We start from the raw sequence: 26732 nt of genomic DNA on the forward strand, positions 1-26732 counted from the left end.
ATGAGTTAGTATGGCATATATGTATATTTTTGCAGGATAGTATATAGTTATCTGCTTTTCCAAAGTTCTTGGTCTTGTTCCCAGTAGTAAGACACATTTAGTTTTATTAATTCTTTAACTATGTTGATGAATATTTTAGCCCATCTATAAAGTGAATCAATACTATTTAGCACCAAACTTTAAAACAGTATGAATAACCAGAGGTCTGTGACCTTACAAACTTTCATTACTCTGGTCCACTGTTGTTAGATTTCTCCATTATTTTACACTCATATTATTCTTATTCTCTCTATAGAAATAGAAACTTTTTTTTTTGGCCAGTCCTGGGCTTGAGCTCAGTGCCTGAGCACTGTCCTTGGACTTTCTCAAGACTAGAGCTCTACCACTTAAGCCTCAGCACCACTTCCGGCTTTTTTCTATATATGTGGTACCAAGGAATCAAACCTGGGTCTTCGTGCATGCTAGGCAAGCACTTTAACCACTAGGCCAAACTCCCAGCCTAGAAAGCTTTATAAACTAAATACAAAAATATATCCAGGAGTTTGGCCTAGTGGTAGAGTGCTTGCCTAACATGCACGAAGACCTGGGTTATATTTCTTGGTACCACATACATAGACACAAACAAACAAAAAACCAGAAGTACTACGGAAGCTCATATGGTAGAGCTCTAGCCTTGAGAAAGTCCAAGGACAGTGCTCAGGCCCTGAGTTCAAGCCCAGGACTGCCCCCCTCCCCCCCAAAAAAAGATTAGGTCACTAAGAAAGCCAAAGTGAAATATTTCTTCTTTTGATGCTACCTATCCATTTGTGGAAGGTGACTTACTATTCAGTGTGGTGGAACACAATGGATGATTGCAGCACTCAGTACAAGGGGTAAGATAATGAGGACCTTCACACTTACACTTCGTGTAAGTAAAAGTAAAGTTTTTTTTGGAGGGCAGGGCGAGTCAAAGTCCTTACGGTTTTTGTCATTAAGTGAAGAAAGGAATGGAAGACTTGATTAATAGTTTAAAAAATGAAATCAGGGCTAGGTGTAGGACCTAGTGGTAGAGTGCTTGCCTAGCATGCACAAAGGCCTGGGTTCGATTCCTCATACCACATACATAGAAAAAGCCTGAAGAGGTGCTGTGGCTCAAGTGGTAGAGTGCTAGCCTCGATAAAACTCAAGGACAGTCCTCACGCCCTGAGTTTAAGCCCCAGGACTGGCAAAAATATTAATTTAAGGTTTAGGCTTGAAGCAATGAACCCATCTGTGGGAAAGCAGAGACAGATTTGAGTTAGCTCAGTGAAAGAACTCAGTTTATTTTGGTCTTAAAACTTTTGTATAGATTTTTAGCAAAATATGCCTTGGTAGGCAAAAGGAGGTAAAGCTATGCTGCTCTTGTCTGCTGCCCTTTAGTAACTTCTCCACGAGTCTCTGGAGCTGTCATTTCCAGTATTTGCTCATACTAATAGTAGGACTAATTTTGTTACTCTGAGCTGCCAAGAAACTAAAGGTTTATTGTTACCTTTTAGGTGACCAAGTGGCATTAGTGCTGTTCATTTAAGGAATCAGTTGCTCTGTTTAGATGAAATAGTACCTAAGACTTCAAAATGCAGCCAAGTAATTTTCTTTTGAATGGCTATTGGCCCCCTGGTGAGTAAAGGAAACTAGTCTCCAGAAATGTTACCTGTAAGAAATGACACCTTTGTTTACCTGATTTCCCCTGTATTATCTGGAGCAGAGTAAAAGTTACCTAGCTTTACAAGATGTTTTTATAAATAGTAGTTCTCTGTTCTTTTGGTATTCCCACAAAGGTGATTTTCATCTACTAATACTCCTTTTTCAATACACCTGATGTACACCATCTTCTCTTATGTTGGAAAAAACCTCCAGTAATTTATCTTTCAATGTGTTCACTGAAGCCTGCCAGCCCTGCTACTTCTTTTTTTTAATATTTATTTTCTTCAACATGTATCAATTGTACCCATTAGTGGGGCTCAATGTCATATTTCCATGCATGTAAATGGCATACATTCACCAAATCCTGCTTCGTTTTTCCTCCTTAAACCCATCTTAATTACTTGTAGTCATTATTCTATTTTTGAGTCGTTATTTTTTTAAGCTTCCCATAGGAGATAACACAGTAGTTGCTTTTCTGTGTCTAGATGATTTCTCTTCATGTCATGTTTTCCAGTTCCCTCCATGTAATGAAATCCATGATAAGAATTTATTTACTTTTTCTGGCTGTATGGTAATTCATTGGTGCCCTATTTTTTTAAAGTCATCTTATGGTTTGTTGTATCCTTCTTAAAAGATAGAACTCTTAAGCTAGTTTCTCAAATTGTGCTATCGAAATGTAGACCATTCATTTTGTTAATGCTCCATGTTTCCTTAATCCTGGTAAGAATACCATGTTTCATTCCTAGCATCTATGGCTCCCTGTATGTGTATGTGTATAGTGTGTAGTATGTATATTTAAAATATAAACAAGAAACATTTAATGTATGTCAAACTCACTCCTTCCATTTTTATGAATAATAATTTATAGTGAAATTAGTCATTAATTTTTATAGTTACATATTTATTACTTTTCTGATTTTATAAGCAACTACTGATTTCCTGTTTATCAAATACTTTCACATTATTAAAACGACTGCTTTCTGATTTTAGATGGTTTTTCTATGCAAAAAAAGAAGCCTACATTTGAACACAGGGTTCTAAAGTATAGATGATAAATGGGTTTTCAAAACAAATATTTAAAGCAAATATTCAGCCTTGTGTTATACAAATGTTTAAACAAAGTAGCAAGCTTGTTTTCCTAAAATTACAATAAACTATTTTCACTTTCACAGTGAGAAACCTATTTCAGTAAAGCTTCGTTTTCAGTTTACATCGAAAAAAGTATAGGTTTCTGCCTCTGGTGATACAGGTATTATCTTGAAACAATTAATCTTTAATCTTAACAAAACTTGATGACCTACACTGAAAGATCACTAACTGTACTTATATTGATATAAAATTTTGGTGAAGAACATGATCTATCATAACAAATGCCATGAACTTTCATAGCTCTCATTTTCAAACTCATATATCCTTACTGATTTTCTATTACTGGGAAAGGAGTGTTGACATATCAACTTCAGCTATGATTTTTCTGTTCATTCAATTCTTGTTAGTTTGTTTTTAATATATTTTGAAGTTCTGTTGTTAGGCACATACACATTTAGAATCATTATGTCTTAATGGTTAACTAATCCTTTAACATTATATAATGTCCTGTGTAATCTCTGGTAATGGTCTTCATTTTGACTGTACTTTGTCCAAAATTAACTTAGCAATACCAGCTCTGTCACGATTGGGGTTTTTATGATATAATCAGACTCCTACATATGTGGGTTCTAACTCTTCAGGGCCAAATAACTGGATGAATTATTGTCATTTTTTGTCACTATTCCCCCAAATACAGTATAAAAACGTTTGCATAGCTTTTGCATTGCTTTAGTTATTATTTTGACAATGCTGGGACTTGAACTCAGGGCCTGAGCCCTGTCCTTAAGCTTTCTCAAGGCTAGTGCTCTACCACTTGAACACAACACCACTTTCATTTCTATGTAAGTAGTACTGAGGAATCGAACCCAGGGCTTTGTTCATGCTAGTTATTTTTGAGTAATTGAGTAATGGTTTAAAGTACATATGATCTATGTGTAGATTACATATGAACACCATATGCCATTTAATATACGGAGCTCAGAATCCATTAATTTCTTTATCTCTTGGGATCTCAGATCAATTTCAACAGGTACTGAGGCACCACTACACTTATTTCTCTATCTCTCTCTTTTTTTTTTTTTTTGTAGGTCATGGGGCTTGAAATCTGGGCCTGGGTGCTGTCCCTGTCCCAAAGCTCTTAGGCTCAAGGCTACTGCCCTGCCTTACCCCTGGGCCTGGGCATTGTCCCTGAGCTGTTCAGCTCAAGGGAAGAGCTTTAGCTAAATTGCACTTCCCATTTTCTTGAGGTTAATTGGAGATAAGAGTCTCAGGTCCTTTTGGGCTCAGGCTGGCTTTGAATGTTGATCCTCAGATCTCAGTCTCCTGAGTAGCTAGGATTACAGATGTGAGCCACCACTCCACGCATTTACTTGACTTTTTTTTGTGGGTCATGGGGCTTGAACTTGTCCTGGGCACTGTTCCCAAGGTCTTCATCTCAAGGCTACCACCCTACCCTTGAACCAAACCACACTTCCCATTTTCTAGGGGTTAGTTGGAGATAAGACTCTCAGGTCCTTTTGTGCCCAAGCTGGCTTTGAACCTTGATCCTTAGATCTCAGCCTCCTGAGTAGTTAGGATTACACCGCACCTGGCTACTTTTCTTTATAATTACATTAGAAAGTAATTTTTTGGTGAATTTCATTGTTATTTATTAAATTCATTTTGACAATATTTTCTTTAATTGGTGTTTAGACCATTTATATTTAATGCTGTTACTATGGTTGAATTTCTGACTTTCATTTTGTTATGATTTTTGTTTGCTCTTCTGTTTCAGTTCCTATTTCCTGCTTTGTTTTGGTTTACGTGAGAATGTTTATATTTCATTAAATTTATCATCATTTTAAATATGTCTCTCTGTATGGTTTTGCTTAAGGATTGTTCTAAAGTTTATAACATAAATTCTTGCATTTTTATGATCCTCTTAGGGTAAAATATTCATGCTAATTTTAGTAGAATTAATAATTTTGTCACACCATTTTGGACACAAAGAAGGTAAGAAAATTTGGTTCTAGCAAGCCAGTCCTTTAAGAATAGTTTAAGGCTAATTGTCCTACCTATTTGCCTAGGCCGAGATCTGAGGATAGAAATTTGGGCAAACATATAGTATGAAGCTAATTGAAAAGGCCTCCAGGATATTGAAACAAAAGCCATATAACAAATGATTGTTGTCCTTAATGTACTATGTTATCCCTCATCTCCTTTGCTATCCCTTGGGTATCTCATATTGTTACAGTATCTCACTTTGTTATCTGATATATTGAATTTATTTGTATTTGGTTATCTGAAACTTGATAGGGAAGGGGGGAAAACCAAGACGGGAGTGGGTGGTGGGTGGGGGGAGGGTAATGGGTACCAAGACATCTGAAAAGGTATCAATGTATGTGAATTAATGCACCTTCTATCTGGCAAATATCATGTAACCCTTTTATTAATTACAATAAAAATATAAAAAAAGAAATTTGGGCAAACATATAGTATGAAGCTAATTGAAAAGGCCTCCAGGATATTGAAACAAAAGCCATACAATGAATGATTGTTGTCCTTAATGTCCTGTTATCTCTCATCTCTTTTGCTGTCCCTTGGTTATCTCATATTGTTACAGTATCTCACTTTGTTATCTGATATATTGGATTTATTTGTATTTGGTTATTTGAAATTGGATAGGGAAGGGGGGAAAACCAAGATGGGAGTGGGGGATGAAGGGGGTGGAGGGGAGGGTAACGGGGACCAAGACATATGAAAGGGTATCAATATATGTGAATTAATGCACCTTCTATCTGGCAAATATCATGTAACCCTTTTATTAATTACAATAAAAAAATAAAATGTAAGCAAACAAAAAAAATAATTTTGTCACAGTATAGGATATATCAATTTTGCTCACATTTTTTGCACTATGAGTTTTACATTATGTATTTTCTATCTATACACATTATATCTACATCTATTATAAATATTATATCTTTGTACATTTAAATTCCCATAAAATAACAATATGTTATATAATTTAACTTTAAATTTTCTAAAATATTTTAAAGGAGTCAAGGAGAACTTCTTATAAATACTCATATATTTATTATTTCTGTTTCTCCTCATTCTTAACGTTTAATTAAACATTAAAAGTTCATTAAAGATTTATTAGAGTTTAATGAAACTTTATCAAATCTTTTAGAGCCGGTCTCCTAGGGCCAAAGCTACTTAATTTTTCTTTAACAATATCTTTACCTCATTTTATTCTGAGAAGATATTTTTACTAGATATAGAATTCAATGTTAACATTTCTCTCAGCACTTTACAAAAAGGTGAGTTACTTTTTTGTGGATTCTATGCTTCTGGTGAGAAATCCAAAGTCATTTAAATCATGTTCCTCTGTAGAAAATATTTTCAACACATTCTTCAGCTTCCAGAAGTTTCAAAACATAGGGGCATGGTTTATTTTCTTTTTATCCTATTTGGGATCAGCTGCAATTCATAAAAATGTAAGCTTTGTATTTTACATTATATAAGGGGGGTTTTCCTTTGGATAATTATTTTTGAAATACTGTTTTTTTGTATCTTAGTATAAAAAAATAAAAATCCACCCCTGGGCCTCACACTCTCCCTCTGCCTTTTCATTAGATAAGAACATCATGGATTTGTCTTCCCAGGCTATCTTGAAACTATTATCCTCTGAAAATCAGCCTTCTAAATACCTACAATATTTTATAAGCCTGAGCCTCTAGCGTTCCACTCAAATGCTTATTTAGTATTGTATACTTTTCTTTCTAATACTATAAGAACATAAATGTTAGATTTCTTGTTTTATACCATGGTTCCCTGAATGACTTTTTTTTTTTTTTGCCAGTCTTGGGCTTGAGTTCAGGGCATGAGCACTGTCCTTGGACTTTCCTCAAGGCTAGTGTTCTACCCTGAGCCACCGCACTACTTCTGGCTTTTTCTATGTATGCGGAATGGAACCTGGGTCTTCGTGCATGCTAGGCAAGCACTCTACCAGTAGGCCAAACTCCTGGCCTCCTGAATCACTTTTTAAAATATATTTTTCTATCATTATTAAATGTTTAACAAAATTTACTTGAATAAAGCTCTCACAACTTAAAATTCACATCTAATAAACCTTCATATTCTATACTATCCAGCCAGTGAAACCATACCATAGAAACAACTTAATCCTTGCCTTCTTATAATCTGATTTCACCCAACATGTCCTGGCTGTGTATTATCACACATTTTCCTTGGGGATGTTCTTTTTTTCAGTTGTTGGGGTGGTGTACAGAGGGGTTAATTACATTTGTCAAGCATACATACATTAGTTCTTGAACATTGATACCCCTTCCTATGCTTTTCTTCCATTTTTTTCCTCTACTATCCTCCTCCCAACTTGACTCTTAATTTGGACTTGCTTAAATTAATTTGGTTTGGTTTTGACTTTAAATTTGACATTAAGAAGCATTGTACTCATAATGTAATTTATGGAATTTTAACCTCTTTGTATACCTGCATAAAATAATAATAATAAATAAAAAGTATGAGGGTGTAAGACACAAGAGACCAAAAAACTTGATGAATAAATTAATATTATAAAATGGGCCAAAAGTAAAAATAGTAAACCAAAGACCCAGTTTTCTAATGGCTATTCATAATAGACAAGTTAATTTAACTTATCTTAAAGTTCATAAAACCTTTTTCTTTCCTCTATATTCTGTTATTGAGATAGTCCAGCATGTTTTTCCATTTTGCTTGCTAGAACATTTTCTAATGGCTAATTTAAAGTCTTTGCAATTTAAATTCCAACATCTGTGATATTGCACTTTTTTGTATCTATTGATTGATTCGCTTTCTTATGCACATTGGTATTTTCTTTATGCCTAGTAATTGTGGATTATATCTTTGACATTTTTTAATGTTATGAGATTCTTGGTCTTGTTTAATTTGTTTGGAGATGGTGGTTAATTGTTTTAGCAGACAATTGACCTGGTGAGTTTTGGATTACAAGTTATAATCTTTCTGTGAGTCCAGTTTCATTTGTTTTGTTGTTCCTGGTGCTAGTCAAGTTTATTCTGTGTGTTTTCCAGTGGCAAATACTTGGACCTTGTTGTTGGTTGTTCATTCAATTCTCACTTTCTCTGGAGGGAATATAAGATCATTTTGTGCCTGTATGTCTGATGACAAACCCGAATACCCTAACAGCTTTATGAGTTGAACGTATTGAGTGTTTTTGTCTCCATAATCTCACAGGCAGTTTTCAGTTTCCTGGAGTTTTCTTTTACAACCCCCTAGGCTGCACACTTGTGTTTATTTGCCTCTCTCTGATGCACATTTTTGTGACTGAGTCCACGTTCAAGGCCAAGTGACTGAAGGACAGAGAGAAGAAAAATGAAGTCAGTGTAACCTTATCTAGCCTTCTAGAAGGCCATAATGATTTTTTAAGTTATTGTTAAATTGCATGTTTATTGTTAGAAAACATACAGATAAAAATTCAGAAATCATAAAGATGTAGATAAGTGATTTCTTTTTAGAAAGTACAGTGACAATACACAGAACAGTACTTAGGTTGTAGATTCTAGTCCCTAGAATTATATTATTTGTTGGGATACTTACTAGTGATACTATACTAACACCTATACTATATTATACTATCCTATCCTATCCTATCCTCACTATAATTCCTAGTATGACTTCTAGAATAATTCACGTTATCTCTTTCTAACGAAGGAAATATTTTCATTATCCTCTGAACTATATTTTATTGGTGTTTGCTGCCATAATCTTTCAAGTGTTCGTATTCCTGAGAAGAGTATTGCTAATGTATATTTTATTCATAAACTCTTTCTGGTGGACTCATTTCTTTGTGTGTCTGCGTATCACTACCTGCATTAATTTTCTTTCTACCTGAAAATTGCTTACTAGTATTGTTTATAGTGTACATTTGCTGGTAAAAGTCTTTTTTCTTTCATTTTTCTGAGAGCATTTTAAAATTTTGCCTTTCTTTTATAGCTTCTCTATCAATTGTTGTAAAATTGTAGGGTATACTTTGTTTTTTCTCTATTTGTGTTTTTCTCTGTGTATTATTTTTTATTGTAAAATATGGGGGGAGATTCTGAAAGTGTGACTGATCAATAGTCACAAGACACATATATGGACAGGTTAAATTGTAAACTCCTTGCATTACTATTTATATTAAAAATAAAAACACATTGATTTATAAATACAGTTTGAATTTAGTATTTACATTGTGGATTTACCACATCAAGGCAAGATATTCATTACCTCTCTACTTGTTTTTGAGAGAGACTTTAAAATATACTTTTAGGAATTTTGAAATATATATTTTATTAATTGTAATCACATGCAACATGATTAATTAGTAAAATTTGTTCCTTCTCTTTCTGTCTAACTAAAATTTTGTACTTTTTAAACATTTTTCCTATTCCTCAACACCTTATACACTCCATGTCCCACATATTCTAACTACCTAAGCGTTTTACTTGGTTCCTATGATTTTCCCTAGTTTAGAGTTTACATTTTTATGAAGTTATCACTTAGCCACTCTTTTCCAAATTTCATCCATATTGTTGTAAATATTAGGGCTTTATTTCTAATGTCTAAATAATCCTCCAATATTTTTATCTAATAATATTGTGATATATTTATCTGATTTTCTTTAATCATTCATCTGGCTATGGACACTTTGTTCTTATATCTCTGCTATGAATGAACTTGAATGGTCATTGAAGGCTAGCTTTCTCTTCCACAGATCTCATGCCAGCTTATCTTGATAGATTCAAAGAGTAATATTTGTCTATTTTTCATACAACATTTTAGTACTGTGACCTAGAGTTTTGTGCTCTTTCTCATCTTGATGTTAGAAATTAGCAAATCCTTCATTGCAAAAGTTTTCAGCATTACAGATTTTTTTATTGTCAGGGTAATGTATACAGGGGTTACAGTTACATTTACCAGGTAGTAGGTGCATTATTTCTCACATGTTGATACCCCTTCTCATGTTTTGTCTCCATTTCCCTACCCCCACCTTCTCCTAATCATCTTAGAGCATTATACATTTTTTACCTCATTGTTTCACTTTTTGAATATAATAGTGAATTTTAGCATAAAACTACTTTGGTTAGTTCCCAGTACCTTAAGAAAATTTGTAAACAATTTCATCTCATTCAGTTGTCATTGTTTTTTTTTTTAAAGAAAAATACTTTGTTAAAAGCTATGTCATAGGTCTTCAATTCAAGTTTGTAAGCTGCTTAATGTATTTGAGGGAAGGTGGTAGTTATCGACTTTGTGCCTACACTGAGAAACTTCTGAAGACATATATATTGCATACTTTCCTGTATAGGAAGTCTTACTACATTTAATTCAGCATTCAAAATATAAAAAAGTTTGGTACTAAAATTTGTTTCTCTTGAATAAATTGATCAACCTTCATTTAGATGTTGACTTTTATATTCTAAGCCAAAGAGTTTTTTTAAATTGAAAAATTACCCCAAATCACATTACTTCTAAATTATTTCTTTGCTAGTGTAAAGAAATTGTTCTAGTTTAGATAATTGCATGCATCTTAAATCAAACAAGTTAAATGTCTATCATAAGAACTGTTCAAATAAATAGGCCCTCTCTATTTAAGAGCTGTTGCAGCTCTTAAAATGGAAAAATTACTTAAAATGTTTTTTAATTAAATTATCACTAAGCTACAACATAATATATCTATTAAAATTAAAAGTTTCAAAAGATAGGTTTGGGGACTGGGAATGTGGCTTAGTGGTAGAATGCTTGCCTATCATGCATTAAGCTCTGGGTTCAATTCCTCAGCACTACATGAACATAAAAAAGTTTTATGTTGCTCAAGTGGTAGAGTGCTATCCTTGAGCAAAAGAAGCTTCGGGACAGAGCCCATACCCTGAGTTCAAGCCCTAGGACTGGCAAAAACAAACAAACAAACAAACAAACGGGTTTGGTGTGTGTGTTTGTGTGTGTGTATCTCTGTGTGTGTTTGCATGTATTTGTACATATTATGTTTGCAGTACTGGGGTTGAATTTAGGACATTGTGCTCATTGTGCTTAGTAGGCTTTTTTTTTTTTTGGCCAGTTCTGGGACTTGTACTTAGGGCCAGCCACTGTCTTGGGACACTTTTTTTTTGCTCAAGGCTAGCACTCTGCCACTTGAGCCACAGTGCCACTTCTGGCTTTTTCTTAATGTGTGATATCAAGGAATCAAACAGCGCTTAGTGCATGCTAGTTAAGCATTCTTACAACTAGGCTACATTCATGGCCCTTAGTAGGCATTCTTGAACCATGTTTAAGTCTGTAAAAATACATTTTTTTTTGCTTTTTTTTTTTTGATCCATTCATCCACTGAGTCATGAGTCTGTTTCCATACCTTAGTTGTGGTGAATGGCTCTACAATGACCATGGCTATGTTGGTGGCTTTACTATATCCTAGTTTGTAATCTTTTGGATAAATGAATGCACAGGAGTGGAATTGCTGGATCATGTAGTATTTTTATTTTTATTTTTTTCTGAAGAATTTCCAAAGTACTTTTTGGAGTAGTTGTAATACTTTATATTGCCACCAAAGTATTGGGATTCCTTTTTTGCTGACATCCATTCTAGCATTCTAGTGTGTATTCTTGATGACAGCCATTCTTTCAAAAATTTTAAATTTAATAGTTGTATTTTATTGTCAGGGTGATGTATAGAGGGGTTACATGGAATAAAGGGGTGATATGGAATGTCAGTGCTGTGTTGATTTGCCTTTCCTTTATGGCCAGAGAAGTTGAGAATTTCTTCAGATATCTGGTGGTCATTTTTTTTTTTTTTGCCAGTGCTGGGCTTGAGCTCAGGGCCTGAGCACTGTCCTTGGACTTTCTCAAGGCTAGAGCTCTACCACTTGAGCCTCAGCACCACTTCCGGCTTTTTTGTATGTATGTGGTACCAAGGAATCGAACCCGGGTCTTCTTGCATGCTAGGCAAGCACTTTAACCACTAGGCCAAATTCCCGGCCCACTGGTGGTCATTATTATGCAAAGTCTCTATTTCACTTGTTTGCCCATTTATTAATTGGGTCATTCATTCTTTGAGGGTTTAGTTTCTTCAGATCTCTGTATATTTTAAATACTATGCACAATGGGATTTTACTTACCTATTAGAAACAATGGTATTACTTCGTTTGCGAACAAGTGGAAGGACCTGGGAAAATCATGTTAAGTGAAATGGGTCAATCTCAGAAAGACCATGGATGTATGTTTTCTTTCATATGTGAAAGTTAGAATTAATCTATAAATATATAAATATAAATGTTGTGGTGTTTTCCAAGTATACACAAGTGTATTAGCCAAAATACGGTAGATTCGGGGAGAACTCCTACCTATATCTCCTTCAGAGTTGTGCATATTGTTGTTACAGTTATGTATACTATCTCTAGAATATCATTGTTGTCATAATGCACTATGTCATTTCTCTTCTCTTTTTCTGCCCTTTGGTTAATCTTATATTGTTACTGTATCTGACTTTGTTACATGGTATATACCTACATAGTATATTATATATACGTTTATTTGTTTATTTGACATAGAAAAGGGAAGGGAGAAATAAGATGATTGGGGGAGGGAAATGGGGACAGAAACATGAGAAGGGGTATCAATATGTGAGAAGTAATGCACCTACTACTTGGCAAATGTAACTGTAACCCCTCTATATATTACCCCAATAACAAAAAATAAAATAAAAAAGAATTCTGAAAAAAATAACTTTATAGATCAAACATACGTTAAACTGAGATAATGCTAGGAATGGAACAGGAAATGTTTTTGTTGCTCTAGATGTTCTAATGTTCTGATATTGGGCTTTGGGGTTTTTTTTTGTGTGTGTGTGTGTGTTGTGTGTGTGTGTGTGTGTGTGTGTGTTTAAGTGCACACACATGCATGAGTATGCCAGTCCTGGGGCTTTTGTGTGTGTGTGTGTGTGTGTGTGTGTGTGTGTGTGTGTGTGTGTGTGTTTAAGTGCATACACATGCATGAGTATGCCAGTCCTGGGGCTTGTATTTAGGCAAGGCCTGAGCTTTTTTTGCTCAAGACTAGAGCTCTACCACTTGTGCCATAGCTCCACTTCTGGCCTTTTGGTGGTTAAATAAAAATAAGAGTCTTCGAAACTTTCCTGCCCACACTGTATTAAAACTGCAATTCTTAGATCTCAGCCTATTGATTACAAGCATAAGTAACTGGCACCCAGCTGTTTTGGTCTCTTGATAAAAATTCTGACTGGCACTGTTCAGTACAGTGGTTCAGCATCACTGAAAGAATATCTTCAGTGTGCCATATGCATATTCAGTTTCAATATTCAATATTTTTGCGTAATTATACAAAAGTACTATTGAGTCTGTACAAGCCAATCAAATATATGTTTTAGCTGTTTTCTAAAATTATATATGGGAAATACTCCTTTCAAGCTAGGATATTGTATGTTCCCCCAAATACCCATCTCATGCATAAAGGCATGTTACTTTCTTGTTAGACTTTCCTGCTTGCACATATGAGTCAGAACTGTCTGAATACAATTTGATTAATTCATATAAACTTAGAAATGAGGACATTTATCCATTCATTTCTGACTTTCTTTAGACCATGGAAAGATTCCTCTGTAGTCTGCCAAACCTTCTCAAATTTCATAGTTTGCTCTCATGCTCCCTAATTAAACAACTTTTCTTTCCAGGTCTATTTGAATGCCATTTATGATGTAATGCATACCTAAATTCTTATTCATCTTTTGCATAATTTTTTCCTTTGAAAATCCATTAATAAATGATCTGTGGAACCAATATAATGAGCATTCATTTACTTAGGTTAAATGAAGACTATACATACTGTTGATGATTTGCCAACAGTAACAGTAGTAGAGTCCACGCCGGCTGTCTCATTGGAAAAGCAAACGGTTTTTAGCATTTCTGAAATTGTAATCCAAGTGTAAGTTCATGGGCACATGAATCCTGTGATGTATTCGTGAATTTGCAGTTTGTTAGGTTAGATGTAAGACTTAGTGTTTCTTTCTCTTAATTGTGTTATATTATTTTCTGTTAGTAATCTTGCTATTTTTCTCTTGTTTTTCTTCCACTTTCTTTTCCACTCTTCATTTCCAAGGTGTCCCTGATCATCTGATTCTTATTAGGTAGTTAAATTATGCAGGTGCCAATCTCAGTGTCCCCAAACACACATAGCTAATCAAGAATAAAACCGTTTATTGTAAATTTATCTCTAGCATGAATCCTTCTTTCTCTGATTTTGAGGATGGATACATGCTCATTATGATCTGGTTGACAATTATAACATTTAGAGTGTATGTGAATCAAAGAGTACGTTGTGTTAGGTGTTAAGACTTTTTATTTTATTCATTTAAAGACAAAGGTTTAAATGTGCTTGTTTAAATTCAAGAAGTCCTTAGAACCATGAGGCCTTAGGAGTAAGAGGTGCTTAAAACCAAATAGCACAGGAGTTGAAGAAGTAATTATATGCCAGCTTGAAGATGGAGCTGAACAAAAAGTGGGCTGCTCTGAGAATGGAGGATGGCAAAATGATCATGTCTCCAGCATCCATAATCCAAGAAAACTGATATGAGTCTCCAGAAGTTTTTACTAAATTTTATAAAATTCTGTGCCTTCATGATGGTCAGCTAATCTGATTCCATCCTTCATTTGTATATTTTTTATTTAACTTAAATTTTAAAAATCTTAATCAGAATTATATTTTTAATAAAGACTAACATTTCTGATTATTTTGTATTCAAGGTGGCAAGAAATTTAAAAAATATAATTGAAGAAAAAATTTAATGTCCTTATTTCTCTGGTGACTAACCTTTCAGATCTTCTCAGCTCTGTCTACTCCTTCCAACAATGACAGAAGGGAAGAGGTAATGTTAGGAAGAAGGCTGAAAAGAAGCATTCTAAAGTGGCAGAACCAGTTTTAATTTGAAAACAACATAACCCACACTTGCAAGTTACTAAGAACTGAGAGAGGAGGCAAAAAGTACATTTTCTGTGTTTCAAGTTTTACTCTGGAGAGTTTCTTTGCGTTTAAAAATGCCCTAGGACTAAGTTTAGGATAAAAGTTATCATGAGACTAATTTGACTTTTTCATTTAATTTAAAGTTGGTAGCTCATCTTTGATGAAAGCAAAAATGGATATTGATAAATTCATAATCAGATTACAAAAGGATACACTTTAACATTTCCGGAAACATTCTTAAATAAGCTCACTATGAATGTATAAGGATATCTATGACACTTTATTTCTTAGTGTGTCAGTACTGAGGTTTGAACTTAGGGTCTGGACTCATCTGCAATATTTTTAAAGCAAATAATTCTAAAATTTTGGTGACAAAAATAAGAATATTAGAGCTGGGTACTGGTGGCTTATGCCTATAATCCTGGCCATTCAGAAAGTCTGAGATCTGGAAGACCTGGGTTCAAAGGCGGCCTGGGAATGGATGGGGTTGGAAGAGATAGGGGGAGAATTCTGAAAGAGTGGCATTGGTCAAGATGCATTGTTCTCCTAAGCTGACATGTTTAATTGAAACTCCTTTGGACAACCATTTTGAGATAGATAGATAGATAGATAGATAGATAGATAGATAGATAGATAGATAGACAGACAGACAGACAGACAGATAGATATAGGAAGGAGGCGGGGGGAGAATTTGTTTGAAGGCAGCCTAAAGAGAAAAGTCTACAAGACTTCAGCTCCAAAATAACTAGCAAAATGCCAGTCTGTAACCATGTCTAAAGTGATAGTATCACCTTGTGTAAGCATGCCACGCCAAGTGCAAACCATTAGTTCAAGTCCACATATAGGAAAAAAATGTAAAGTCAATGTTGAGGCTTGTTTTTCTATAGCACTTTCACAAGGCAGAAAATCTTTAGTTAACAATGGAATTTTGAGTGTTATCCAAGTTCAAAAAGGTTTTACTAAGTTATGCAAATAGTTTAGTATTTCCATTTGTTACTACTAATACTTCATAGACAATTTCAAGGGAAAAAAGTGATGGAATGAGGGCCACATCATGCATCAACATGCTATACTGCTTCCTTATAGCACAGAACAGTAATAATTTGCTTAATAAATGTTCTCTTAATTGGCTCTTTCCTGTTTGATGTGTAGTTTAGTCACAAAATATCCCCAAATTTAGAAGCCTGAAACATCAAGGATGTTTTTGCTGTTTGTTTGAATTTCTTTAGCTTTCCTGTTTGCCTTTGACATTTATGTAGCTTGTCTGGTTCTCAGATTCATTCCTGTGTTTCAATTTACTTATTGTCTTTTAAAGACAAAGTGAATTTCCTAGATCAGTTTCCTTCTGTCTAGGCTCAGCCAATAGGGATCACTGGTGGTTAATAATTACAGAATGCCTGAGAAAGCAAAATGAGAATGTTTCTCCTTTGTGGGCTTAAGTGACAACTCTGTTTTGACTACCAACCAAGGCTTCCCATTTCTGTCCTTGACTCATTGTTTATCAACCTCTTCCTCCACAAGCTTTACATTGTCTTATTTTCATTATTTTGAGTAATTTGTCTTTCCATGATAGCATCCTGACATGTAGACTTCATTATACTGTTTTTATGTTTGCATTTATTTTAGTTTTTCTTTATAGGACTTCTTTGCATCTGAGGTTTTGTTTTCCAACATTGGAAAAGATACATCATCATTTCATATATCATCCTTTTGTCTCCATTTTCTCATTCTTAATTAATTATTACATTTATATTTGTCCTTGATATAAACTTAGTCTTGCATTGTCTTTGTTCCTTTTATATTATTACTAAGTTCACCCAGATTGCATTTCAGGTCAGTATTTCATCCTTTAGCTGAATTTAATGTAAGATAGTCATTTTAGTATTAATTTTAATGACACGTTTTCATTAAAAATTTTAAAATTAAATCTACCTTCTTATAGTTTATCTTTGTTTTTCCTTATTCTTTGAAAGTTTCTTCTGAAGATTTTTTTCTCAATAATACCTGAGACTAAATTCAGTTAGCTACTTCACTTCGTAAGATTATGTACTATTTAAGTTTGTCTTAATGCTCATATTTAATTGGTCACTTATGTTTGCTAACATTTATGGCTGAACTTTCATATGTTTGATCTGGAATCTGATATTCTGACTATTAGACTTAGTCTTTTTCCTAACATTTCAGTCTGTTGAAAGTATATTGCCAAAGTAGATTTTCTTCTAGATAATCCAGGTTTATTAGTAGGTGGCTGATCGTTGTTGTTGTTGTTTTTAGCATTGCAGTTATTTAAAGCCTTCATTTTATATCTATGGTATAGTATATTATTGCTGAGCTAAATAATTCTCCCAAAATGTTGTGCAGCCTCATAGCCATACTATAAAAGGGAAATTACACATCTAATTTCACTTGATAGGATGCAAATGTGTTAAAAATTTGTAAATCACCTATAGGCTGTTTGAATAAGGTACATTTGAAAGATAAGTGAATTCATGTTTAGGCCTGGGCTCCATCCCAAAATATCTCATTATGCTTATGTAAATAAGCCAATCCAAGCAAAATCTGAAATCAATAAAACTTCTGCTCCTAAGATCTTTGGATAAAGGATACTCAACTCTATTAACATTCTTTTACAAGTTATCAACCACTGTCCAATAAGCACAAAAGGCAAAGAACTGCCTGCTGCTTTGTAATTAAACTTAATAAGCATGTACACATTTACCTTTTGTACTTCTGGAAGGTAGTACCTAGAGAATGATATGTTGACACTGTGTCATAGTAAATAATAAATTCATGACTATATTTTCATAGTCTCAGTTTCCAGTATGTAAAATCTCATGAAGAATCTAAAATTTGTAATGTATGTTAACGAATATTTCAATTGATCATTCTCCTAATTCCTAATAGAAACTTAAGTGTATTAAATGTATATACGAATGTTACTAACAGTTGCTTTGACACACATATATTATATATATATGGAGTTAAATATATACAAATATATTTGATCTCATTTAATTGACATAAAAAGCCTATTTGTTGAAGCTTTGAATTTGGCCTAGTGGTAGAGTGCTTATGTAGAATACACAAAGACCCGGGTTGGATTCCTCAGTACCATATACGTAGAAAAAGCTGGAAATGATGCTATGGCTGAAGTGGTAGAGCTCTTTAGCCTTGAAAAAGACCAGGGACAGCACTCACGCCCTGAGTTCAAGCCCCAGGAATGGGAAAAAAGGCTGTTCGTTAGATAAAATATCATCATTTTAAATATGGTGTAACTAGATACTATGGTGGTATATATAAGTTTTCCTTGGATATGTAATTATTATCCTAGATAAGGGACATAGAGGAATGTTTCCAGACAGGCCACAGAAAAGCATGACTATCTGAAAAACCAAAGCAATAGGACTAGTGATGTGATGTAAGTGTAGAGCCAAGCATGTGGCCTGGGGTTTAATCCTAGTACAGGACACCTCTGAAAAAAAAATTTCCTTTTTAAACCACAACTGTGGCAATTTAGAATAAAAAGACCTTAAAAAATCATCACTATATACTGTGTCTCTTTCTGCGATGTTGCTGTTAGTAACTTCACCTCACAAGCCCTGACACTTGTAGGAATTAAATACCTTGTGTGACAATCTAAAGACATAGCACTTAATTTAGGATCTGTGCCTTCCTCTAAATCAAAGCAGGAACCAAGGCTAGAAGAAACATCAGTTGTTCATTTCTGTCTCAGGCCATGAGAAGAAGAAGAAAAAAAAGACTTTTGTTAACATCTCTGACTTTGTTTACAAGCCTTACATTAGTAGTGTCTGTTCAGACTACATAAATGTATATTCCAAACATGTTTTATATATATGACTGCTAAGAAGTTCATAATATCTTGAATGATTCCAGGTCATGAATTATATTGATTTTGTTCATACTATAGGGTTTTTTTTGTTGGTTTCAGTTAAACATGAAATGATACGTTGAGTATCATTGCTTTATATATAACTTAGAATCTACCCATTACAATTTCCTTCAATAATAGGAAGGTGTTTAAAAATACTTGTTGTAAGTTATGGCTATTACTATTGTGATGGAGTATTTTCTGATTCAAAAGTGCTCTGTGACATCCATCCAACACAAGACTGGCTCTTCAGTTAACTGTTGAAGTGTATGGAGATACCCAGAGGAACTCTGTTTCCTTACTCCTTGTGGTCCCTTAAAGTGTGACATCATCTTCCTTGTTTAATTAAAATTAAAAAAATTCCATTATTGCCTGCACTAATTCCTTCACATGACTATGACACAGATTTGCAAAAATGACCCCACAGGGAGGAAATATTATCAACATTTCAGAGAAGGGATTGTGAAATTAGCTGAAGATTACAAATTAGACTTCTTTTCCAGCTCTGTCTGATAGCAAAAGCTAAGTACTTAACTGTCCTGCTACCTTCTAATTTTGCTGCTGTCTAGAGCCTGATCTACAGATAGATCACTGATCATATGAATACCTTTTCTTATTGCTGTCACCTTACGACCTCCTTCTTTTGACTTGAAACATTTAGCTATTCTGTGGCACTGACTTCAGAAGGGCAGAGCTTAGCATTGTAGTTCACAAAAGCTGACCTGCTTTTGAGAACAAAAATCTGTGTTTATATAATTTTATCTGCATAACAAATCTGTTTTACCCTAGTGGCACTGTCAAAACAGTATCTTTAGGCAGGATTAACAAGTAACTAACTAAGTTACTTTGGTTGCCAATAAATAACTGTAATCTGTTAATAACTGTGTGTTTCATGTGGCCCTAAATAATGAGATAATCTTCTAATCAAGTATCCTAGATTGGATCAGTATTCCTTCATGCTTGGTTTTCTATTATGTTATAACTCCTCTGAGAAAAGTAAATCACATAAAAATCTTAAATACTTAGCAAAAGTAATTTATTGGTGCATTTTTGTAATGCCTACTAATTAGCATGAGTTTTTATTTATTGTTAACTAAATAAAAGTTTTTGCTCAATAATATGAAAGGATGACCCTAACATATGTTTTCTTAGTTTAATGATTGCTCACAAATGCCTTGAGATATTTTATGTTTGCCTCTTTATTTGAGTTGTTTGTACATGTTTTTAATGCTTTTGTATTGTTAGCCCTGTGAAGATAAAATATATCCTAATATATCTCTCAGTATATCATAGTGCCAAAAACAGGTCCTTGCACATAATAAATGTTCACCGAATATTGTTGATTTAGTAAATAATGAGTCTGGAGTAGAATGAACAGATTTTTAATCTTAAATTGTTCTTGCCATCATTTCACTCTGCATAAATACAGAACTTTACTTTTAAAAATGTGTTATTAAGGTGTTGGTATAAATTTTAGAGTGGTGGGTAAAAAAGACCTTCTCTGTAACTTTACGAGGCAGGGGTGAAAATGTTTCCTAATGTAGATATACTTAGTGGGTTTAATTGTGATTATATTAATTTAATTCCCTGAGGAAGATAAGATTTACGATTTTCATGTGGTACTTTGTTTTTCCTTTTGTCCTTACCTTGCCAACTACTAATTTTACTATTATGAAAATAATAAAAATAAAACATTCCAGTATTTTATAATTTCATCATTCAGATAGAATCACTCATTATTTCGTATTTCTTCTTCTCATCTACATAATTTTCTACTGTCCATGCAAATGACACTGATTTATAGACCATTATAGTGGTATGTTATAAAATTGCATTTCCTATAAAATAAAATTATTTTTAAAGTACTTCGTATTATTGCAAAAATCTTCCCTTACCTATTTGTGATTTTCTTTATTTTTCTGTTGTTAGGCATTTAGGTTACTTACAGGTTTCTGTTATCATAAAATTGTCTTTGTATTTGTATTCTATTATGTAAGATAGAGTCCTAGAACTAAAATAACCGAGTTAAACTTTTGAATATTGAGTTCGTGATACACCGCATACCTTTAGCAATTCTCAATCCCTTTGAGCCATCATAAAGACTGGTTTTGATCTTTAAGCAAGCAATATCAAGTAGACCTATCAGCGTAAAAGGATTGATGCTCTCAACTGTGCTCCGAGGTATAAGTTAAACACTTTATGTTGCTTTCAGAAGGAATTATGAAACTTTTTTGAGAATTGAGTTTGGAGGTAGCATGTTACAGTGCAACTTCCATCTAAATGCAAAAATTTTCAAGTGTGATTATAACTGGCATGTTTTTGTTTAAGCTGTACTTACCCAGACTTCAGAATAAAAACCCACTTCACTCAGTTTTGTAAAAGTATGTTAGGTTGAGGAATTATGCGTTATGCCTGATGTGGTATTAATATTCCCTTTCATACTGATCAGACTCATTTTTGTTTACTGTTGCAACAAAGTTAATGAGCATTCAAAGTTTATTTTTATTTATTTATGCATGTTTTGTGGATAGCTCTACAAATGTACCTTTCTTCCTCACCAGTCTTCTAGCCAAGCCAAGTGCAGATGAATCGGAGTAGTTTCATTTTAGAAGCGGCAGTCATATTTGTATTAGGATGGCAATTGTCTTGGAGGAATACCAAAAAAAAATCATTTTTAAATGTTTGCCTCATCCTGTAGTGAAAGCATTTGTGTTTCTCAGGCCATGGTGAGTCTTAGTCCCTTGCCTGTGCTTGTTTCTTATAACACAGCTGAGGGTTTTGTGTGTGTGTGTGTGCACACGTGCATGTGTGCGTGTGTGTGTGTGTGTGTGTGTGTGTGTCTGTCTGTCTGTGAGTTAACCCGTATGAATTTAGAATGATGGGGTGATCTGAAATCTTCAATGAAGAGCATAGAACAAAATGATTCACCTCCTTTATATACTGCAGTCTTTCCTACTCTACAGAAATTGTTTCAGCTTAAATAGTGGTATCAATTCAGTAAACTAATTTTTACTTACGTGACATAATTGTTTTTCTTTTCAGAGGACCTGATAAATTGCAAGTCTGTCTGTGCCACCTCATCACACAGGTATGTAGGTGAATTAAGTATAGTTATGTAAATTTATGCGTTCACTGACAAGTTGTTACAATTTTTATGTAGTAAAATCCCTGAATTCATAATATGAAAATGTACATTTTTGAGTACTGTAATTATAATTATTGACAGCTTCAAAGAACAGTGTATTTTTATAAATACATTGAATTTTATTGTAAGAATTAAATAAACATTTTAAAAATGATTTGATAAGTTAGAACTATTGCTAACTACTGTTTCTTTTCGATCATTGTGTTGTTTTCAAACTTTTTTTTTTCTGTTTTGGATTTTTTTTTTCCTATGGGGTTGCTTTAGGTAAGGAGTGGTTGCAGATGTACTGTCTGCTACATGTCTCAAGCACTAGACAAATGGGGGAAAAATGTTTGCACCTGTTTAAAATCTCAACCGTGGGGTGTTGCGGTGCCTGGGCAACCAGCAGGAATTCTCAAAAGCTTGGTTGCACCTGCTCAATTGTTGCTTGCAGCTGTGTCATATGAGTGAGAGCACAGAGAAGCTTGTTAGCAGTTTGCTTGTTCCGGTTACGTATTTGTATTTTGTGTACTCCTGAGTTTGAAAGATCCTTGATGTAGATAGATCTTGAACTATTAAATTAGTTTATCATAAAACTTATTGGATTTAGCTCCCAAATATTTGTTCCACATCTTTTGTTTTGTGTCTCAAATGCTGCTTTAATAGCTGCTGACTGCACTGGAGAATGTGTATGCTGACTTTTCCAAAGATACCTGTGATACCTCCAGATAACTGCCTTGACAGTCATTTTTGTCCTGGTAGAGACATTTTGTATTTGGCTCAATTTTACCATGTTGGCAGCCCTGCTATGTGAGGCTGGATGTAGTTATTGATCCATTTAGCTGAACAGATTTGAAAGCATTTGGCTATTAGTGGACACATGGGGGCATATTCAGAAAATTTAAGGGTACATTTTAAAATGATTTCTTGATTTGTGCCTGCATCTCTGTCACAGTTGAGGAAGAAGTAGGAGAGAAAAAAAAAGGTGAATATTAAACAGTTATCCACAAAGAGATGTTAAAATCCAGCTGTAGATTTTAAGACTGTGAAATTATCCTTTAATCAAACGCTACATATTTGGTATTATTCAAAGTATGCTAGTAAGGGCATTAAGTTTCTTTTTTGTTAATGCTTTATACATGCTCTGACAGTTATTATTGACTGTACCTTAGGCAAAAATCTGCAAATGTTACACAATAAGCTACATTTGTTGTTGTTTTTTTCTTTATATCTTTGTTGTAAAAGTGAGAGTTACATTTACATAAGTAAGGTAAACACTGTTACCCTCTCCCTCATTTTCTCCTGTTTGCCCTTCCATATGCTCCTCCCCCTGAGTTGTATAGTTCATTTCCAACAGTGTCTAGTGAGCATCATTGCTACATTTGTTATGAACATATTTAATTAAACAATTTGGTAGTCTCCAAATTCCTGATATTCAAAACTTGCTCAAATGACTTGCTTATTCTTTTTTGCATAATTAAAAGTTGCTGAGTAGTTTCCATGAGTATTTGGTGACACAAATATTAAGTATTGGAGCTACCTTTATGAAATTTATCTTTTTGAAAGAACTCATCATAATATGGATTGAACTAACCTCTTTGGGAATGGAAAGCATAGACAGTATAGTAAATAATTTGCCTGTAGTTCCATAATACAATGCCATGTGCCTAAATGTTGAATGGATATATAAATAAATAATTTTACTGTTATAATAGAAATAAAAGGACAGTAGCCTAGGAACTTCTCACATACATTTCAAGTGAGCCTTGATGGACTCATTTTGGTTTTTGTGTTGTTGGTTAGGTAGAAATGACAATTCTGTTAAATCTTGTTCTTAAAATGAGAAATTAAATAGAATTATTCATCCTGTTATGATGACTCAAGAATCAACATAATATTTGCTTTATAATCAATTTTACTATGACAGAAATATGTTTATTATCTCCATTATACACAGGTAGAAGCATTAATGGTTAAGTTACATGTAACCTTGAAAGCTCTGTGCAGCATAGACATAAACAAATGTTCTCTGTTATATGATTAATGTCACCACCTTCCCAGCACTCAACTACACATTTTCCTGTTTCTATCTCACTAAAACCATGAAAGTAAAATGTATCTTGACTTTCTTTGGATCTGGTATTACCCAAATATTATAAATTTGTGGCTGCTTAACTAAGCAGAAAGAATAGGTCTTGTGTTTGATATGTGTAAATATATATTATCTATGTATTATATACCTAGATTATACATATATAGTTTCTATTGCTAATTCCCAACTGTAAATACATGAAGTTAAGAAAAGGTAAAGTCAAAATAGTACCTTTAAGACCTGCTTTTAGATAGGCCTTTCTAAAGTTCCATTTGTGTGGAATGAAACACTCACAGAATACTACCAGTTGAAAAAGAATCCAGTAGCCACTACATCAAAACATTTTGTTTAGGCTTCTTAGATTTTGCTACAACTGGTTGTCTATATTCATGGCTACTTTTCCATTTAGAAGGCACTTGGAAATGTAAGGGGTCAAGCCACCATAACATATTCTAGTGGGTAAGATGCCAATGCATGGACATCAATTTTTGGTTGTTATTGAGTATTAGTGTGGTAGATTAAACGATATCCTTCTGCTAATTTCATGATTGAAAATAAGGGGTGAGCCAAGAATATCTATTAACTAGAATATTAATCATTAAGGCAGACTGATATTAGCAGCTGCTTCAGTGGTATGAACCAGGAATTACTGTTTCAAACTCATAGAGAAATTGCCACATCCTTGGCATGTTTTTGAGGTTTCTTGTGATTTCAGGGTTAATGAAATACAGGAAGAAAATCCATACTGTTGAGAACATATAAAAAGTATGATTTCTTTATTTTTTTGTCTTCTATCCATTTCTCCCTTCCTTGTTTTCTTTTTCCTGTTCTACATGGTAAATGAATGCTAGTATTTCTACATAGAAAGATGGGCTAAATGAATAAAATTAAGTCTGTATCTACAAATATCATACAAGCAAGGAGGACACAACAATACATTAACAGACTTCTTTTAGCTTGACTAATTGTTATTAGTATGGACCTACGCAAGTCTCTATTCCTTTTCTTTTTCATTTACAAAACTAGACAAAAATAGTGTCATTGTGCGATCTACGTAACCAAATCATAGTTGCCAACTAATACTCAGATGAATTTTCGGTTCTTTTAATTAGGTTCCTTTTATTATGACCACAGCTACCAAAGTTACACCTACATTTCAGTACAGGTACACTGAAGAAAGACCAACCAGTTGCCAGGGGGCATGGATGTAGACCTGTGCATTATCACACAGTTTGTCTCCAAAATTCAATCAAAAGTTATCTGTGTTTACAAAACTTTAAAGGAGACTTGAAAAACATTTGTTGCTTGGGCATTCAAGTCAGGGAAGTTCTCTGCTACCTGGGCCACATCTATAGTCCTAATTATACGTATGTGTACATCTATATCCACACATACATACATATATATTCACATTCATACATACATACCTAAGCCATACCTAGTCCTTCACACACACACACATACACACACACACACACACACACACACACACACACACACACACACATTATCTTGAAGTAGTTGCACAGAGGGGAGTTAATCCAAAATGCCCATTTATGAGTACTATACATCTCAATCAGTGTTGCCCTTTTCATAATTCTCTTCCATTTCTTACACCCTCTCCCATCCCTTCAGTTTTCTTGATTAAAAAATTTTAATTTACAAATCCATATGCTAAATCAACATGATCCTCATTCATACTTTTTACATTTTCCAACTTTTTTTGGTAAAAGAAATACTTAACCTTTTTTAGAGACATAGTTAATATGCTTATGATGTTTATAATGCCATAATGATTCAGCTCCATTACTCATCTTATAAAATTGACACACTATACACATGAAAAAATAATTCCCCAGTCCTCCCTCTTGCTCCTGGTAAGTAGTACTCTACTTTCTGATTTAATGATTTTGTTTACTGTTAATCATAAGAGAATCACAAAAAAGATGTTTCTTTTAGATGTTTGGCTTATTTCAGTTTGCCAGTGTCCTCAGTGGTCATCCATTTTATGGTACATATCAGTTTCCTTATATTAAGGCTAAAACATTACTCTCTCTCTCGCCATATATATATGTATATATATTTCATATGCTGTTTATTCATCATTGGACCCTTGGCGTACTAACTCAGCTATGAGTTGAAGTGTACAAATATCGCTTTGAGAATCAGCATTCAGCTTTATAAATAATATATTCACAAGTGGAACTTCTGAGTTATATGACAGTGATTTTATCATGTGTTCTTATAATATGATCTTTCCTATCTAACTTTATTACCTTTAGAATGACCTTGGTTCCATCATAAAGAGAATTGGATAGGTCATGCTCCCGGCTAAAATTCAGATATTTTAAAGGAACCTGTGAATACCTTGAATAAGTAGGCATCTTGGAAGCCATGATGGTTATGCACTTCTGCATTATAAATCTCTTGCTTGTGTTTGAATTTAGGATTTTTGATTTCTAATTGACCTGAAATTTCAACTCCATAATTCAGTGTTTGTTTGTTTTCCTGGTTCGAGTGGCTTAACCTCAGGGCCTAGGTGTTGGACCTGGGCTTGGTCCCTGAGCTGCTTTTGCTCAAAACTAGTACTCTACCATTTGAGCCACAGTGCTGCTTCTCCCTTTTTCTCAGTAGTTTATTGCAGAGAAGAGTCTCACAAACTTGCCTGCCTTGGCTGGCTTTGATCATTAGATTTCAGCTTTCTGAGTAGCTAGGATTTCAGGTTTGAGCCACCAGCACCCATCTGAAAACAAGCTCTTAAAACCCGTCATGAAAGCATTGAGCAATCACTCATGATTGCTAATATATACTCATGACATCCTAATGAACTAAAAGTAGTCCTATTGGCAAAGTTGTTGAAATCTAAGTAGTCCC

The 26732-nt window shown here is 34.0% G+C and overlaps 1 protein-coding gene across 2 annotated transcripts in view; it reads left to right on the forward strand.

The window, feature by feature from the left end:
- Zbtb20 (zinc finger and BTB domain containing 20) overlaps window positions 1–26732 on the forward strand; it is a 703280-nt gene that overhangs the window by 139319 nt on the left and 537229 nt on the right. For both annotated transcript variants that reach the window (XM_090346050.1, XM_090346059.1), the window contains one exon: window positions 21685–21730. The gene's annotated coding sequence lies outside the window, so the exon portion shown is untranslated. The remainder of the gene's footprint in view (window positions 1–21684; window positions 21731–26732) is intronic.

This window comes from Megascapheus bottae, chromosome 1, assembly GCF_031878675.1.
Source record: "Megascapheus bottae isolate mThoBot1 chromosome 1, mThoBot2.hap1, whole genome shotgun sequence".
Lineage (NCBI taxonomy): Eukaryota > Metazoa > Chordata > Mammalia > Rodentia > Geomyidae > Megascapheus > Megascapheus bottae.